The following is a 16,664-nucleotide window of genomic DNA, read 5'->3' as shown; positions in this document are numbered from 1 at the left end:
CTGAAATCACAGAAAAACACACAAACTCATAGTAAAGTCCAGAAAAGTAAATTTTAACTAAAAACTAATAAAAATATACTAAAAACTAACTAGATCATACTAAAAACATACTAAAAACAATGCCAAAAAGCGTACAAATTATCCGCTTATCACACGCCCTCTGACACATCTGAGGAGGAGGTGAGCGATCACGAGGAGGAGGCACCTACCTAGGCTGAGCAGGGAGGTCCCGGCCACACTGCACCACATCATGAGGAGCACCACCAGCTATAGACTGCAGATCCAGAGGTTCCTCTACGGACAGAGCCCCCGCTTCAGCAGACCACTCCTCCAATCCTCACAGTGACTGTAGACCCTCAGCCTACCATCGAGACGCCGGCAGCCCATCCTTCCGGAGATGGCACTTCGTCACACCCTACTTGACTGAGCATCGAGGACGATGCTATTATTTAAGTCTAGGTCGCCATCTTTGGCATCTATTTATTTTGGTGAACTACTACAAACTCTCTTCTTATTTTTTCTATTTTCTGTATTTTTGCACATTTCTCTCTTTTGCTTTTATTGTACTTTTTGCATTATGCACTTTGGGCTGTATATACATCTTGGATATTTTAGCTCGATTTGCACCTTAGTTTACTAGTTATATATTAAGTGGATTAATTAGTATAGTTTACCCTTTTTAGCATATGGTAGTTGATTTGATTGAAAATAAAAAGGAAGTAAGCTAGAGACTTTAACAGAATCAATCCACACCCCTTGTATATATAGCATTACATGTTAGTTAGTTAACATTTCATCAAGGAAGAACACTAAAACTTTAAAGCCATCCAATATATTTTACATTGAGTTGAATGGAAACTCTTGAATTTCTACTTGCATGACATACATAAAAGATATATGATTTATGAGTTTGAGAACACACAGCCTGTGAGTTTTAAGCTTAATTGTATGGTTACATTCAAACCATAATTTTTATTTCTGTGTGCTTCGCCCTTCTTTTTTATTCTAGTGTTCTTTACTTTTCTTTAATCTATATGTCCAATATAGAATATAGATACATACCAAGATAGGATTGAGGCCATGTTTGATTATTAACTCACTTATCCCAAATAAAGCCTACCTTTTATGCCATCCTTGTTAGCCCCCTTGAGCTTTTTTTATCGCCTTCTATTTTATAACCACATTACTAGCCTTAAGCAGAAAAACAAAATAAAAATCCCAAGTTGAATCCTTGGTTAGCTTAAGATAGAAATTGTGTATAATTTAAGTGTGGAAAATTTTATGGGAACATAGGATGATAGAAAAAAGTAGGAAATTAAATTGAACAAGTTATGTAAAAAATTGGGAAGCATGCTCATGTGAAATCAAAATAATTAAATTACCATGTGCATTAAAAAAAATAAAAAAAATTTTCCCCAAACACAAAATAAAAAGAATCAATGCACATGGGACAAAGTTAAATTCAATGCATGAGTTTGCAATACAAAGTGGAAAAAAAATTTGGGCAAATAGGTTAAGAAACTTTTGATTTGTATAAAGTATGTATATGTTAGGTGAGATCTTAGACTAATCAAGGATTCACTTATTAGCTTACTTAGCCTTATACATACACCCTTACATCTACCTTGGCCCCATTACAACCTTAAAAAAGACCTCATGATCTTTGTATGTTTGTATTCTATAATTGTTAATTGGTTAGATGAAGAACAAAGTTATAGAAAGTAAGGATAAAAAGAAGATTAAAAAGTGATTAACCCAATAAACACTGAGTGACTAGAGAGTAAACACAAAATTCATTGAGGGTTCAATATCTCATCACCATATATCTCTACCTCTATTGTTAATTGTCTTGCAAGTTTGAAAAATATTTTATTTACCCATCTCAATTGTAAAAGTGCTTTAACATTATCTAAGGTTGGCTATGCGTATATGATTCCTGGAGAATGTGAATTAATTTAACTACATGTAAAGCCTTATATATAGGTGAATGATAACTAGATTTGCCTGACTCATTTAGGTAGTTGCATCTAGGATAGCTTGCATTGCATGAGATTCCACCACTTTACCTTATTCTTTATCTTGGATTTAGCATGAGGACATGCTATTGTTTAAGTGTGGGGAGTTGATAAACCCATATTTTATGATGTATATTGAGCTCAATTTAAGTGATTTATTCAACCCTTCACCTACTTATTCATGTAAATTGCATGGTTTCACTTTCCCTTCCTTATTATGTGATATATGAGAAAATATGTTCCTTATGCTTTAAAATAATCAAACTTAATTATTCTTTATTACCATTCGATGCCGTGATTTGTGTGTTGAGTACTTTCAGGTTTTATAGGGCAGTAATGATTTAAAGGAAGGAAAGGAAACATACAAAAATGGAAGGAAAGCACAAATTGGAGTTTTGGAGCAACTGGCAGTGACGCGCCCGCATGGATGACGCGAATGTGTGGTTTGCACAAAAGAGAATCGACGCGAGCGCATGGATGAGGCGAACGCGTGACTTGCGAAATACAACTGACGCGGGCGCATGGCTGACGCGACCGCGTGGAAGAGCAACACTCCAGATGACGCGACCGCGTGACCCACGCGGACGCGTGACGTGCGCGATCTGCAGAATTTGCAGATCTCGTTTCCAGTGATTTTTGGGCCCTTTTGGCCCAGATCCAAATCCAAGAAGCACAGATTAGAAGTTATGAAGTGAGGGAATGCATTCATGCGGAGCGTGACAATCAGATAGCGAGTAATTTTTACTTTTCATAGTTTAGATGTAGTTTCTAGAGAGAGAGGCTCTCTCCTCTCTCTTAGGATTTAGGATTAGGATTTCTATTAGGATTAGGATTTATCTCATCTTCATATTAGGTTCAATATTCCTTTTACTTTATATTTCTCTTTCACTTCCAGATGCTTTAATGCTTGTATTACTTATGTTGCCTATTTGGCTTATGAACTTTTCATGTTAGGATTTTCTTAATTAAGATAATTTGAGGTATTTTAGATTTATGATTGTTTTCTCTAATTTATGTTATTGATGCTTGGGCTCTATCCAAATTATTTTCATTCAAGTAGATTTTATTCCCTTTTGGCTTTGGTTGATTAATTGGTAACTCTTGAGTTGTCAAACTCAGCAGTGGTTGAAATTGGCAGATTCTAATTGATCTAGATCGCTCTAAAGCTAGTCTTCCCACAAGGATTGACTAGGACTTAAGGATCAAACTAATTAGTCCACTTGACTTTCCTTTGCTTTAGTAAAGGTTAACTAAGTGGGATTAAAACCCAATTCTCATCACACCTGATAAGGATAACTAGGATAGGACTTCCAATTTCTCATATCTTGCCAGGAGTTTATTTTATAGTCATTTATTTATTTCTCTTGTCAATTAAATTACTTGTTCAACCCTTTTTAAAACCCCAAAATATACCTTTTCATAACCAATAATAAGAACATACCTCCCTGCAATTCCTTGAGAAGACGACCCGAGGTTTAAATACTCGGTTATCAATTTAAAAGGGGTTTGTTACTTGTGACAACCAAAACATTTGTAAGAAAGGACTTTTGTTGGTTTAGAAACTATACTTTGGTGCACGAAATTGTGATCATCAATGGCGCCATCAACATGGTACGCTCAATTGCAATCTCAACTCTTTATCACAACTTCACACAACTAACCAGCAAGTGCACTGGGTCGTCCAAGTAATAAACCTTACGCGAGTAAGGGTCGATCCAACGGAGAATGTTGGTATGAAGCAAGCTATGGTCATCTTGTAAATCTCAGTCAGGCAGACTCAAATGGTTATGGATGATTTTTGAATAAAGCATAAATAAAACATATAGATAGAGATACTTATGTAATTCATTGGTGAGAATTTCAGATGAGCGTATGGAGATTGGTGCGCGAAATTGTGAACAATACTTTTTCACAACTCTCATAATCCCCAGTAATGGCTCCAAAAACTTGGTAGCTCAATACCATGGCATTACACAACTTCGCACAACTAACCAGCAAGTGCACTGGGTCGTCCAAGTAATAAACCTTACGCGAGTAAGGGTCGATCCCACGGAGATTGTTAGTATTGAAGCAAGCTATGGTCATCTTGTAAATCTTAGTCAGGCAAACTCAAATAGTAATGGTGATGAACGAAAATAACATAAAAGATAAAGATAGTGATACTTATGTAATTCATTGGTAGGAACTTCAGATAAGCGCATGAAGATGCCTTCCCTTCCGTCTCTCTGCTTTCCTACTGTCTTCATCCAATCCTTCTTACTCCTTTCCATGGCAAGCTTAAGCAAGGGTTTCACCGTTGTCAGTGGCTACCTCCCATCCTCTCAGTGAAAGCGATTGCATATGCTCTGTCACAGCATAGCGGAATTCATCTGTCAGTTCTCAATCAGGCCGGAATAGAATCCAGTGATTCTTTTGCGTCTGTCACTAACGCCCCGCCCTCAGGAGTTTGAAGCACGTCACAGTCATTCAGTCATTGAATCTTACTCAGAATACCACAGACAAGGTTAGACCTTCCGGATTCTCTTGAATGCCGCCATCAGTTCTCGCCTATACCACGAAGACTCTGATCTCACGGAATGGTTGGCTCGTTTGTCAGACGAGCACTCGGTTGTCAGGTGATCAACCATGCATCGTGCAATCAGGAATCCAAGAGATATTCACTAGAGCCTTGATCGCTTGTAGAACAAGAATGGTTGTCAGTCACCTTGTTCATGGGTGAGAATGATGATGAGTGTCACGGATCATCACATTCATCAAGTTGAAGAACAAGTGATATCTTAGAACAAGAACAAGCGGAATTGAATGGAAGAACAATAGTAATTGCATTAATACTCGAGGTACAGCAGAGCTCCACACCTTAATCTATGGTGTGTAGAAACTCCACCGTTGAAAATACATAAGCATAAGGTCTAGGCATGGCCGAATGGCCAGCCTCCCAATGATCTAAGAACTAAAATGTCCAAAGATGATCTAGAGATCTAAAGTGATCAAAAGATTTCTAATACAATAGTAAAAGGTCCTACTTATAGAAAACTAGTAGCCTAAGGTGTACAGAAATGAGTAAATGACATAAAAATCCTCTTCTGGGCCCACTTGGTGTGTGCTTGGGCTGAGCAATGAAGCATTTTTCGTGCAGAGACTCTTCTTGGAGTTAAACGCCAGCTTTAGTGCCAGTTTGGGCGTTTAACTCCCATTTGGGTGCCAGTTCCAGCGTTTAACGCTGGGATTTCTTGAGGTGACTTTGAATGCCGGTTTGGGCCATCAAATCTTGGGCAAAGTATGGACTATCATATATTGCTGGAAAGCCCAGGATGTCTACTTTCCAACGCCGTTGAGAGCGCGCCAATTGGGCTTCTGTAGCTCCAGAAAATCCACTTCGAGTGCAGGGAGGTCAGAATCCAACAGCATCTGCAGTCCTTTTTGGTCTCCGAATCAGATTTTTGCTCAGGTCCCTCAATTTCAGCCAGAAAATACCTGAAATCACAGAAAAACACACAAACTCATAGTAAAGTCCAGAAAAGTAAATTTTAACTAAAAACTAATAAAAATATACTAAAAACTAACTAGATCATACTAAAAACATACTAAAAACAATGCCAAAAAGCGTACAAATTATCCGCTTATCACACGCCCTCTGACACATCTGAGGAGGAGGTGAGCGATCACGAGGAGGAGGCACCTACCTAGGCTGAGCAGGGAGGTCCCGGCCACACTGCACCACATCATGAGGAGCACCACCAGCTATAGACTGCAGATCCAGAGGTTCCTCTACGGACAGAGCCCCCGCTTCAGCAGACCACTCCTCCAATCCTCACAGTGACTGTAGACCCTCAGCCTACCATCGAGACGCCGGCAGCCCATCCTTCCGGAGATGGCACTTCGTCACACCCTACTTGACTGAGCATCGAGGACGATGCTATTATTTAAGTCTAGGTCGCCATCTTTGGCATCTATTTATTTTGGTGAACTACTACAAACTCTCTTCTTATTTTTTCTATTTTCTGTATTTTTGCACATTTCTCTCTTTTGCTTTTATTGTACTTTTTGCATTATGCACTTTGGGCTGTATATACATCTTGGATATTTTAGCTCGATTTGCACCTTAGTTTACTAGTTATATATTAAGTGGATTAATTAGTATAGTTTACCCTTTTTAGCATATGGTAGTTGATTTGATTGAAAATAAAAAGGAAGTAAGCTAGAGACTTTAACAGAATCAATCCACACCCCTTGTATATATAGCATTACATGTTAGTTAGTTAACATTTCATCAAGGAAGAACACTAAAACTTTAAAGCCATCCAATATATTTTACATTGAGTTGAATGGAAACTCTTGAATTTCTACTTGCATGACATACATAAAAGATATATGATTTATGAGTTTGAGAACACACAGCCTGTGAGTTTTAAGCTTAATTGTATGGTTACATTCAAACCATAATTTTTATTTCTGTGTGCTTCGCCCTTCTTTTTTATTCTAGTGTTCTTTACTTTTCTTTAATCTATATGTCCAATATAGAATATAGATACATACCAAGATAGGATTGAGGCCATGTTTGATTATTAACTCACTTATCCCAAATAAAGCCTACCTTTTATGCCATCCTTGTTAGCCCCCTTGAGCTTTTTTTATCGCCTTCTATTTTATAACCACATTACTAGCCTTAAGCAGAAAAACAAAATAAAAATCCCAAGTTGAATCCTTGGTTAGCTTAAGATAGAAATTGTGTATAATTTAAGTGTGGAAAATTTTATGGGAACATAGGATGATAGAAAAAAGTAGGAAATTAAATTGAACAAGTTATGTAAAAAATTGGGAAGCATGCTCATGTGAAATCAAAATAATTAAATTACCATGTGCATTAAAAAAAATAAAAAAAATTTTCCCCAAACACAAAATAAAAAGAATCAATGCACATGGGACAAAGTTAAATTCAATGCATGAGTTTGCAATACAAAGTGGAAAAAAAATTTGGGCAAATAGGTTAAGAAACTTTTGATTTGTATAAAGTATGTATATGTTAGGTGAGATCTTAGACTAATCAAGGATTCACTTATTAGCTTACTTAGCCTTATACATACACCCTTACATCTACCTTGGCCCCATTACAACCTTAAAAAAGACCTCATGATCTTTGTATGTTTGTATTCTATAATTGTTAATTGGTTAGATGAAGAACAAAGTTATAGAAAGTAAGGATAAAAAGAAGATTAAAAAGTGATTAACCCAATAAACACTGAGTGACTAGAGAGTAAACACAAAATTCATTGAGGGTTCAATAGCTCATCACCATATATCTCTACCTCTATTGTTAATTGTCTTGCAAGTTTGAAAAATATTTTATTTACCCATCTCAATTGTAAAAGTGCTTTAACATTATCTAAGGTTGGCTATGCGTATATGATTCCTGGAGAATGTGAATTAATTTAACTACATGTAAAGCCTTATATATAGGTGAATGATAACTAGATTTGCCTGACTCATTTAGGTAGTTGCATCTAGGATAGCTTGCATTGCATGAGATTCCACCACTTTACCTTATTCTTTATCTTGGATTTAGCATGAGGACATGCTATTGTTTAAGTGTGGGGAGTTGATAAACCCATATTTTATGATGTATATTGAGCTCAATTTAAGTGATTTATTCAACCCTTCACCTACTTATTCATGTAAATTGCATGGTTTCACTTTCCCTTCCTTATTATGTGATATATGAGAAAATATGTTCCTTATGCTTTAAAATAATCAAACTTAATTATTCTTTATTACCATTCGATGCCGTGATTTGTGTGTTGAGTACTTTCAGGTTTTATAGGGCAGTAATGATTTAAAGGAAGGAAAGGAAACATACAAAAATGGAAGGAAAGCACAAATTGGAGTTTTGGAGCAACTGGCAGTGACGCGCCCGCATGGATGACGCGAACGTGTGGTTTGCACAAAAGAGAATCGACGCGAGCGCATGGATGAGGCGAACGCGTGACTTGTGAAATACAACTGACGCGGGCGCATGGCTGACGCGACCGCGTGGAAGAGCAACACTCCAGATGACGCGACCGCGTGACCCACGCGGACGCGTGACGTGCGCGATCTGCAGAATTTGCAGATCTCGTTTCCAGTGATTTTTGGGCCCTTTTGGCCCAGATCCAAATCCAAGAAGCACAGATTAGAAGTTATGAAGTGAGGGAATGCATTCATGCGGAGCGTGACAATCAGATAGCGAGTAATTTTTACTTTTCATAGTTTAGATGTAGTTTCTAGAGAGAGAGGCTCTCTCCTCTCTCTTAGGATTTAGGATTAGGATTTCTATTAGGATTAGGATTTATCTCATCTTCATATTAGGTTCAATATTCCTTTTACTTTATATTTCTCTTTCACTTCCAGATGCTTTAATGCTTGTATTACTTATGTTGCCTATTTGGCTTATGAACTTTTCATGTTAGGATTTTCTTAATTAAGATAATTTGAGGTATTTTAGATTTATGATTGTTTTCTCTAATTTATGTTATTGATGCTTGGGCTCTATCCAAATTATTTTCATTCAAGTAGATTTTATTCCCTTTTGGCTTTGGTTGATTAATTGGTAACTCTTGAGTTGTCAAACTCAGCAGTGGTTGAAATTGGCAGATTCTAATTGATCTAGATCGCTCTAAAGCTAGTCTTCCCACAAGGATTGACTAGGACTTAAGGATCAAACTAATTAGTCCACTTGACTTTCCTTTGCTTTAGTAAAGGTTAACTAAGTGGGATTAAAACCCAATTCTCATCACACCTGATAAGGATAACTAGGATAGGACTTCCAATTTCTCATATCTTGCCAGGAGTTTATTTTATAGTCATTTATTTATTTCTCTTGTCAATTAAATTACTTGTTCAACCCTTTTTAAAACCCCAAAATATACCTTTTCATAACCAATAATAAGAACATACCTCCCTGCAATTCCTTGAGAAGACGACCCGAGGTTTAAATACTCGGTTATCAATTTAAAAGGGGTTTGTTACTTGTGACAACCAAAACATTTGTAAGAAAGGACTTTTGTTGGTTTAGAAACTATACTTTGGTGCACGAAATTGTGATCATCAATGGCGCCATCAACATGGTACGCTCAATTGCAATCTCAACTCTTTATCACAACTTCACACAACTAACCAGCAAGTGCACTGGGTCGTCCAAGTAATAAACCTTACGCGAGTAAGGGTCGATCCAACGGAGAATGTTGGTATGAAGCAAGCTATGGTCATCTTGTAAATCTCAGTCAGGCAGACTCAAATGGTTATGGATGATTTTTGAATAAAGCATAAATAAAACATATAGATAGAGATACTTATGTAATTCATTGGTGAGAATTTCAGATGAGCGTATGGAGATTGGTGCGCGAAATTGTGAACAATACTTTTTCACAACTCTCATAATCCCCAGTAATGGCTCCAAAAACTTGGTAGCTCAATACCATGGCATTACACAACTTCGCACAACTAACCAGCAAGTGCACTGGGTCGTCCAAGTAATAAACCTTACGCGAGTAAGGGTCGATCCCACGGAGATTGTTAGTATTGAAGCAAGCTATGGTCATCTTGTAAATCTTAGTCAGGCAAACTCAAATAGTAATGGTGATGAACGAAAATAACATAAAAGATAAAGATAGTGATACTTATGTAATTCATTGGTAGGAACTTCAGATAAGCGCATGAAGATGCCTTCCCTTCCGTCTCTCTGCTTTCCTACTGTCTTCATCCAATCCTTCTTACTCCTTTCCATGGCAAGCTTAAGCAAGGGTTTCACCGTTGTCAGTGGCTACCTCCCATCCTCTCAGTGAAAGCGATTGCATATGCTCTGTCACAGCATAGCGGAATTCATCTGTCGGTTCTCAATCAGGCCGGAATAGAATCCAGTGATTCTTTTGCGTCTGTCACTAACGCCCCGCCCTCAGGAGTTTGAAGCACGTCACAGTCATTCAGTCATTGAATCTTACTCAGAATACCACAGACAAGGTTAGACCTTCCGGATTCTCTTGAATGCCACCATCAGTTCTCGCCTATACCACGAAGACTCTGATCTCACGGAATGGTTGGCTCGTTTGTCAGACGAGCACTCGGTTGTCAGGTGATCAACCATGCATCGTGCAATCAGGAATCCAAGAGATATTCACTAGAGCCTTGATCGCTTGTAGAACAAGAATGGTTGTCAGTCACCTTGTTCATGGGTGAGAATGATGATGAGTGTCACGGATCATCACATTCATCAAGTTGAAGAACAAGTGATATCTTAGAACAAGAACAAGCGGAATTGAATGGAAGAACAATAGTAATTGCATTAATACTCGAGGTACAGCAGAGCTCCACACCTTAATCTATGGTGTGTAGAAACTCCACCGTTGAAAATACATAAGCATAAGGTCTAGGCATGGCCGAATGGCCAGCCTCCCAATGATCTAAGAACTAAAATGTCCAAAGATGATCTAGAGATCTAAAGTGATCAAAAGATTTCTAATACAATAGTAAAAGGTCCTACTTATAGAAAACTAGTAGCCTAAGGTGTACAGAAATGAGTAAATGACATAAAAATCCTCTTCCGGGCCCACTTGGTGTGTGCTTGGGCTGAGCAATGAAGCATTTTTCGTGCAGAGACTCTTCTTGGAGTTAAACGCCAGCTTTAGTGCCAGTTTGGGCGTTTAACTCCCATTTGGGTGCCAGTTCCAGCGTTTAACGCTGGGATTTCTTGAGGTGACTTTGAACGCCGGTTTGGGCCATCAAATCTTGGGCAAAGTATGGACTATCATATATTTCTGGAAAGCCCAGGATGTCTACCTTCCAACACCGTTGAGAGCGCGCCAATTGGGCTTCTGTAGCTCCAGAAAATCCACTTCGAGTGCAGGGAGGTCAGAATCCAACAGCATCTGCAGTCCTTTTTGGTCTCCGAATCAGATTTTTGCTCAGGTCCCTCAATTTCAGCCAGAAAATACCTGAAATCACAGAAAAACACACAAACTCATAGTAAAGTCCAGAAAAGTGAATTTTAACTAAAAACTAATAAAAATATACTAAAAACTAACTAGATCATAACAAAAACATACTAAAAACAATGCCAAAAAGTATACAAATTATCCGCTCATCACAACACCAAACTTAAATTGTTGCTTGTCCTCAAGCAACTGAAAATCAAATAAGATAAAAAGAAGAGAATATGCAATGAATTCCAAAAAACATCTATGAAGATCAGTATTAATTAGATGAGCGGGGCTTTTAGCTTCTTGCCTCTGAATAGTTTTGGCATCTCACTCTATCCTTTGAAATTCAGAATGGTTGGCTTCTTTAGGAACTCAGAGTCCAGATAGTGTTAATGATTCTCTTAGTAAAGTATGATGATTCTTGAACATAGCTATTTATTGAGTCTTGGCTGTGGCCCAAAGCACTCTGTCTTCCAGTATTACCACCAGATACATACATGCCACAGACACATAATTGGGTGAACCTTTTCAGATTGTGACTCAGCTTTGCTAAAGTCCCCAATTAGAGGTGTCCAGGGTTCTTAAGCACACTCTTATTTGCCTTGGATCACAACTCTTTATTTCTCTATATATATATTTTTTTCGTTTTTTTTTTCGATTTTTCTTTTTTTTTTTTTGAATAGCTTTTTCTTGCTTCAAGAATCATTTTAATGATTTTTCAGATCCTCAGTAACATGTCTCCTTTTTCATCATTCTTTCAAGAGCCAACATTCATGAACCACAAATTCAAGATACATATGCACTGTTTAAGCATACATTCAGAGAACAAAAATATTGCCACCACATCAAAATAATTAAACTGTTATAAAATTCAAAATTCATGCAATTCTTCCTTTTTCAATTAAACACATTTTTATTCAAGAAAGGTGATGGATTCATAGGACATTCATAACTTTAAGGCATAGACACTAAGACACTAATGATCACAAGACACAAACATGGATAAACATAAGCACTAAAATTCGAAAAACAGAAGAATAAAGAACAAGGAAATCAAAGAACGGGTCCACCTTAGTGATGGCGGCTCTTTCTTGCTCTTGAAGATCCTATGGAGTGCTTGAGCTCCTCAATGTCTCTTCCTTGTCTTTGTTGCTCCTCCCTCATGATTCTTTGATCTTCTCTAATCTCATGAAGGATGATGGAGTGTTCTTGATGCTCCACCCTTAGTTGTCCCATGTTGGAACTCAATTCTCCTAGGGAGGTGTTTAGTTGCTCCCAATAGTTTTGTGGAGGAAAGTGCATCCCTTGAGGAATCTCAGGGATTTCATGATGAGTGGGATCTCTTGTGTGCTCCATCCTCTTCTTAGTGATGGGCTTGTCCTCCTCAATGGGGGTGTCTCCCTCTATGTCAACTCCAACTGAATAACAGAGGTGACAAATGAGATGAGGAAAGGCTAACCTTGCCAAGGTAGAGGACTTGTCCGCCACCTTATAGAGTTCTTGGGCTATAACCTCATGAACCTCTATTTCTTCTCCAGTCATGATGCTATGGATCATGATAGCCCAGTCTATGGTAACTTCGGACCAGTTGCTAGTGGGAATGATTGAGCGTTGTATGAACTCTAACCATCCTCTAGCCACGGGCTTGAGGTCATGCCTTCTCAATTGGACCGGCTTTCCCCTTGAATATTGCTTCCATTGTGCGCCCTCTTCATATATGACTGTGAGGACTTGGTCCAACCTTTGATCAAAGTTGACCCTTCTTGTGTAAGGATGTTCATCTCCTTACATCATAGGCAAGTTGAACGCCACCCTCACACTCTCCGGACTAAAATCCAAGTATTTCCCCCGAACCATAGTAAGATAATTCTTTGGATTCGGGTTCACACTTTGGTCATGGTTCTTGGTGATCCATGCATTGGCATAGAACTCTTGAACCATCAAGATTCTGACTTGTTGAATGGGGTTGGTAAGAACTTCCCAACCTCTTCTTCGGATCTCATGTCGGATCTCCGGATATTCACCCTTTTTGAGTGAAAAGGGGACCTCGGGGATCACCTTCTTCAAGGCCACAACTTCATAGAAGTGGTCTTGATGCACCCTTGAGATGAACCTATCCATCTCCCATGACTCGGAGGTGGAAGCTTTTGCCTTCCCTTTCCTCTTTCTAGAGGTTTCTCCGGCCTTGGATGCCATAAATGGTTATGGAAAAACAAAAAGCAATGCTTTTACCACACCAAACTTAAAATGTTTGCTCGTCCTCGAGCAAAAGAAGAGAGAAGAGAGTAGAAGAAGAAGAAGAAATGAGGAAGAGGGAGATGGTGGTGTGTTCGGCCAAAGAGGGGGAGAAGTGGTGTTTAGGTTGTGTGAAAATAAAGGGTTGAAGAAGGGTATATATAGGAGAGAGGGGGGGTAATGGTTCGGCCATTATGGGTGGGTTTGGGAGGGAAAGTGGTTTGAATTTGAAGGGTGAGGTTGGTGGGAATTTATGAAGGATGGATGTGAGTGGTGAAGAGAAAGATGGGATTTGATAGGTGAAGGGTTTTTGGGGAAGAGGTGTTGAGGTGATTGGTGAATGGGGGAAGAAGAGAGAGAGTGGTGGTGGGGTCCTGTGGGGTCCACAGATCCTGTGGTGTCAAGGAAAAGTCATCCCTGCACCAAATGGCATCAAAATTCACGTTTTGAGCCAATTCTGGCGTTAAACGCCGGGCTGGTGCCCATTCCTGGCGTTTAACGCCAGGTTCTTGCCCTTTCCTGGCGTTTAACGCCAGTCTGGTGCCCCTTTCTGGCGTTAAACGCCCAGAATGGTGCCAGACTGGGCGTTAAACGCCCAACTGCTAGGCTTACTGGCGTTTAAACGCCAGCAGCATCTTCCTCCAGGGTGTGCTGTTTTTCTTCCTGTTTTTCATTCTGTTTTTGCTTTTTCAGTTAATTTTGTGACTTCTCATGATCATCAACCTACAAAAAAGATAAAATAACAAAAGAAAATAATTAAATATAAAACATTGGGTTGCCTCCCAACAAGCGCTTCTTTATTGTCACTAGCTTGACAGAGGACTCTCATGGAGCCTCAGAAATGCTCAGAACCGTGTTGGAACTTCCCAACACCAAACTTAGAGTTTGAATGTGGGGGTTCAACACCAAACTTAGAGTTTGGTTGTGGCCTCCCAACACCAAACTTAGAGTTTGACTGTGGGGGCTCTGTTTGGCTCTGTTTTGAGAGAAGCTCTTCATGCTTCCTCTCCATGATGACAGAGGGATATCCTTGGGCCTTAAACACCAAGGATTCTTCATTCACTTGAATGATCAACTCTCCTCTATCAACATCAACCACAGCCTTTGCTGTGGCTAGGAAGGGTCTGCCAAGGATGATGGATTCATCCATGCACTTCCCTGTCTCTAGGACTATGAAATCAGTAGGGATGTAATGGTCTTCAACTTTGACCAGAATATCCTCTACAAGTCCATGGGCTTGTTTTCTTGAGTTGTCTGCCATCTCTAGTGAGATCTTTGCAGCTTGCACCTCAAAGATCCCTAACTTCTCCATTACAGAGAGAGGCATGAGGTTTACACTTGACCCTAAGTCACACAAGGCCTTCTTGAAGGTCATGGTGCCTATGGTACAATGTATAGAAAACTTCCCAGGATCCTGTCTCTTTTGAGGCAGTTTCTGCCTAGACAAGTCATCCAGTTCTTTGGTGAGCAAAGGGGGTTCATCCTCCCAAGTCTCATTTCCAAATAACTTGTCATTTAGCTTCATGATTGCTCCAAGGTATTTAGCAACTTGCTCTTCAGTGACATACTCATCCTCTTCAGAGGAAGAATACTCATCAGAGCTCATGAATGGCAGAAGTAAGTCCAATGGAATCTCTATGGTCTCAGTTTGAGCCTCAGATTCCCATGGTTCCTCATTGGGGAACTCATTGGAGGCCAGTGGACGCCCAGTGAGGCCTTCCTCAGTGGCGTTCACTGCCTCTTCTTCCTCCCAAAATTCGGCCATGTTGATGGCCTTGCACTCTCCTTTTGGATTTTCTTCTGTATTGCTTGGGAGAGTACTAGGAGGGAGCTCAGTAATTTTCTTGCTCAGCTGACCCACTTGTCCTTCCAAGTTTCTGATGGAAGACCTAGTTTCAGTCATGAAACTTTGAGTGGTTTTGATCAGATCAGAGACCAGGGTAGCTAAGTCAGAGGTATTCTGCTTAGAGCTCTCTGTCTGTTGCTGAGAAGATGATGGAAAAGGCTTGCTATTGCTAAACCTGTTTCTTCCACCATTATTGTTATTGAAACCTTGTTGAGGTCTCTGTTGATCCTTCCATGAAAGATTTGGATGATTCCTCCATGAAGGATTATAGGTGTTTCCATAGGGTTCTCCCATGTAATTCACCTCTTCCATTGAAGGGTTCTCAGGATCATAAGCTTCTTCCTCAGATGAAGCTTCTTTAGTACTGCTTGGTGCATTTTGCATGCCAGACAGACTTTGAGAAATCATATTGACTTGTTGAGTCAATATTTTGTTCTGAGCCAATATGGCATTCAGAGTGTCAATCTCAAGAACTCATTTCTTCTGACTAGTCCCATTGTTCACAGGATTCCTTTCAGAAGTGTACATGAATTGGTTATTTGCAACCATTTCAATCAGTTCTTGAGCTTCAGTAGGCGTCTTCTTCAGATGAAGAGATCCTCCAGAAGAGCTATCCAAAGACATCTTGGACAGTTCAGAGAGACCATCATAGAAAATACCTATGATGCTCCATTCAGAAAGCATATCAGTGGGACACTTTCTGATTAATTGTTTGTATCTTTCCCAAGCTTCATAGAGGGATTCTCCTTCCTTCTGTCTGAAGGTTTGGACTTCCACTCTAAGCTTACTCAATTTTTGAAGTGGAAAGAACTTTGCCAAGAAGGCATTGACTAGCTTTTCCCAAGAGTCCAGGCTTTCTTTAGGTTGAGAGTCCAACCATGTTCTAGCTCTGTCTCTTACAGCAAAAGGGAATAGCATAAGTCTGTAGACCTCAGGGTCAACCCCATTAGTCTTGACAGTGTCACAGATTTGCAAGAACTCAGCTAAAAACTGATGAGGATCTTCCAGTGGAAGTCCATGGAACTTGCAATTCTGTTGCATTAGAGAAACTAATTGAGGCTTAAGCTCAAAGTTGTTTGCTCCAATGGCAGGGATAGAGATGCTTCTCCCATAGAAATCGGGAGTAGGTGCAGTGAAGTCACCCAGCACCTTCCTTGCATTGTTGGCATTGTTGTTGTTTTCGGCTGCCATTTGTTCTTCCTCCTTGAAGAGTTCGTTCAGGTGCTCTAAAGAGAGTTGTGCTTTGGCTTCTCTTAGCTTTCTCTTCAAGGTCCTTTCAGGTTCAGGATCAGCCTCAACAAGAATGCCTTCGTCTTTGCTCCTGCTCATAAGAAAGATAAGGGAACAAGAAAATGTGGAATCCTCTATGTCACAGTATAGAGATCCCTTTAGGTGTCAGAGGAAAAGAAGAGTAGAAGACAGGAATGGAAAATTCGAACTTAACAAAGAAGATGGAGTTCGAATTTTGCATTAAGGGATAGTGTTAGTCCATAAATAGAAGGATGTGAGAAGGAGGGAAGTAATTTTCGAAAATTAAGTGAAAAATTTTGAAAACGTTTTTTTTTTTTAAAAAAAAAATTACTTAATTTTCGAAAATGAAAATGGAAAAGAAATCAAGTG

The 16,664-nt window shown here is 39.3% G+C and overlaps 1 non-coding gene across 1 annotated transcript; it reads left to right on the top strand.

The window, feature by feature from the left end:
• The first annotated feature begins 15,722 nt into the window (after positions 1-15,722).
• On the top strand, positions 15,723-15,830 carry LOC112704226 (small nucleolar RNA R71). Its single transcript, XR_003154862.1, has one exon. It is a non-coding gene; the product is annotated as a small nucleolar RNA R71 (small nucleolar RNA).
• Positions 15,831-16,664: the final 834 nt, after the last annotated feature.

The sequence above is a fragment of the Arachis hypogaea genome, chromosome 7, assembly GCF_003086295.3.
Source record: "Arachis hypogaea cultivar Tifrunner chromosome 7, arahy.Tifrunner.gnm2.J5K5, whole genome shotgun sequence".
Taxonomy (NCBI): domain Eukaryota; kingdom Viridiplantae; phylum Streptophyta; class Magnoliopsida; order Fabales; family Fabaceae; genus Arachis; species Arachis hypogaea.
The sequence above is the reverse complement of the archived record's forward strand: the minus strand, read 5'-3'. Positions and strand labels throughout refer to the sequence as shown.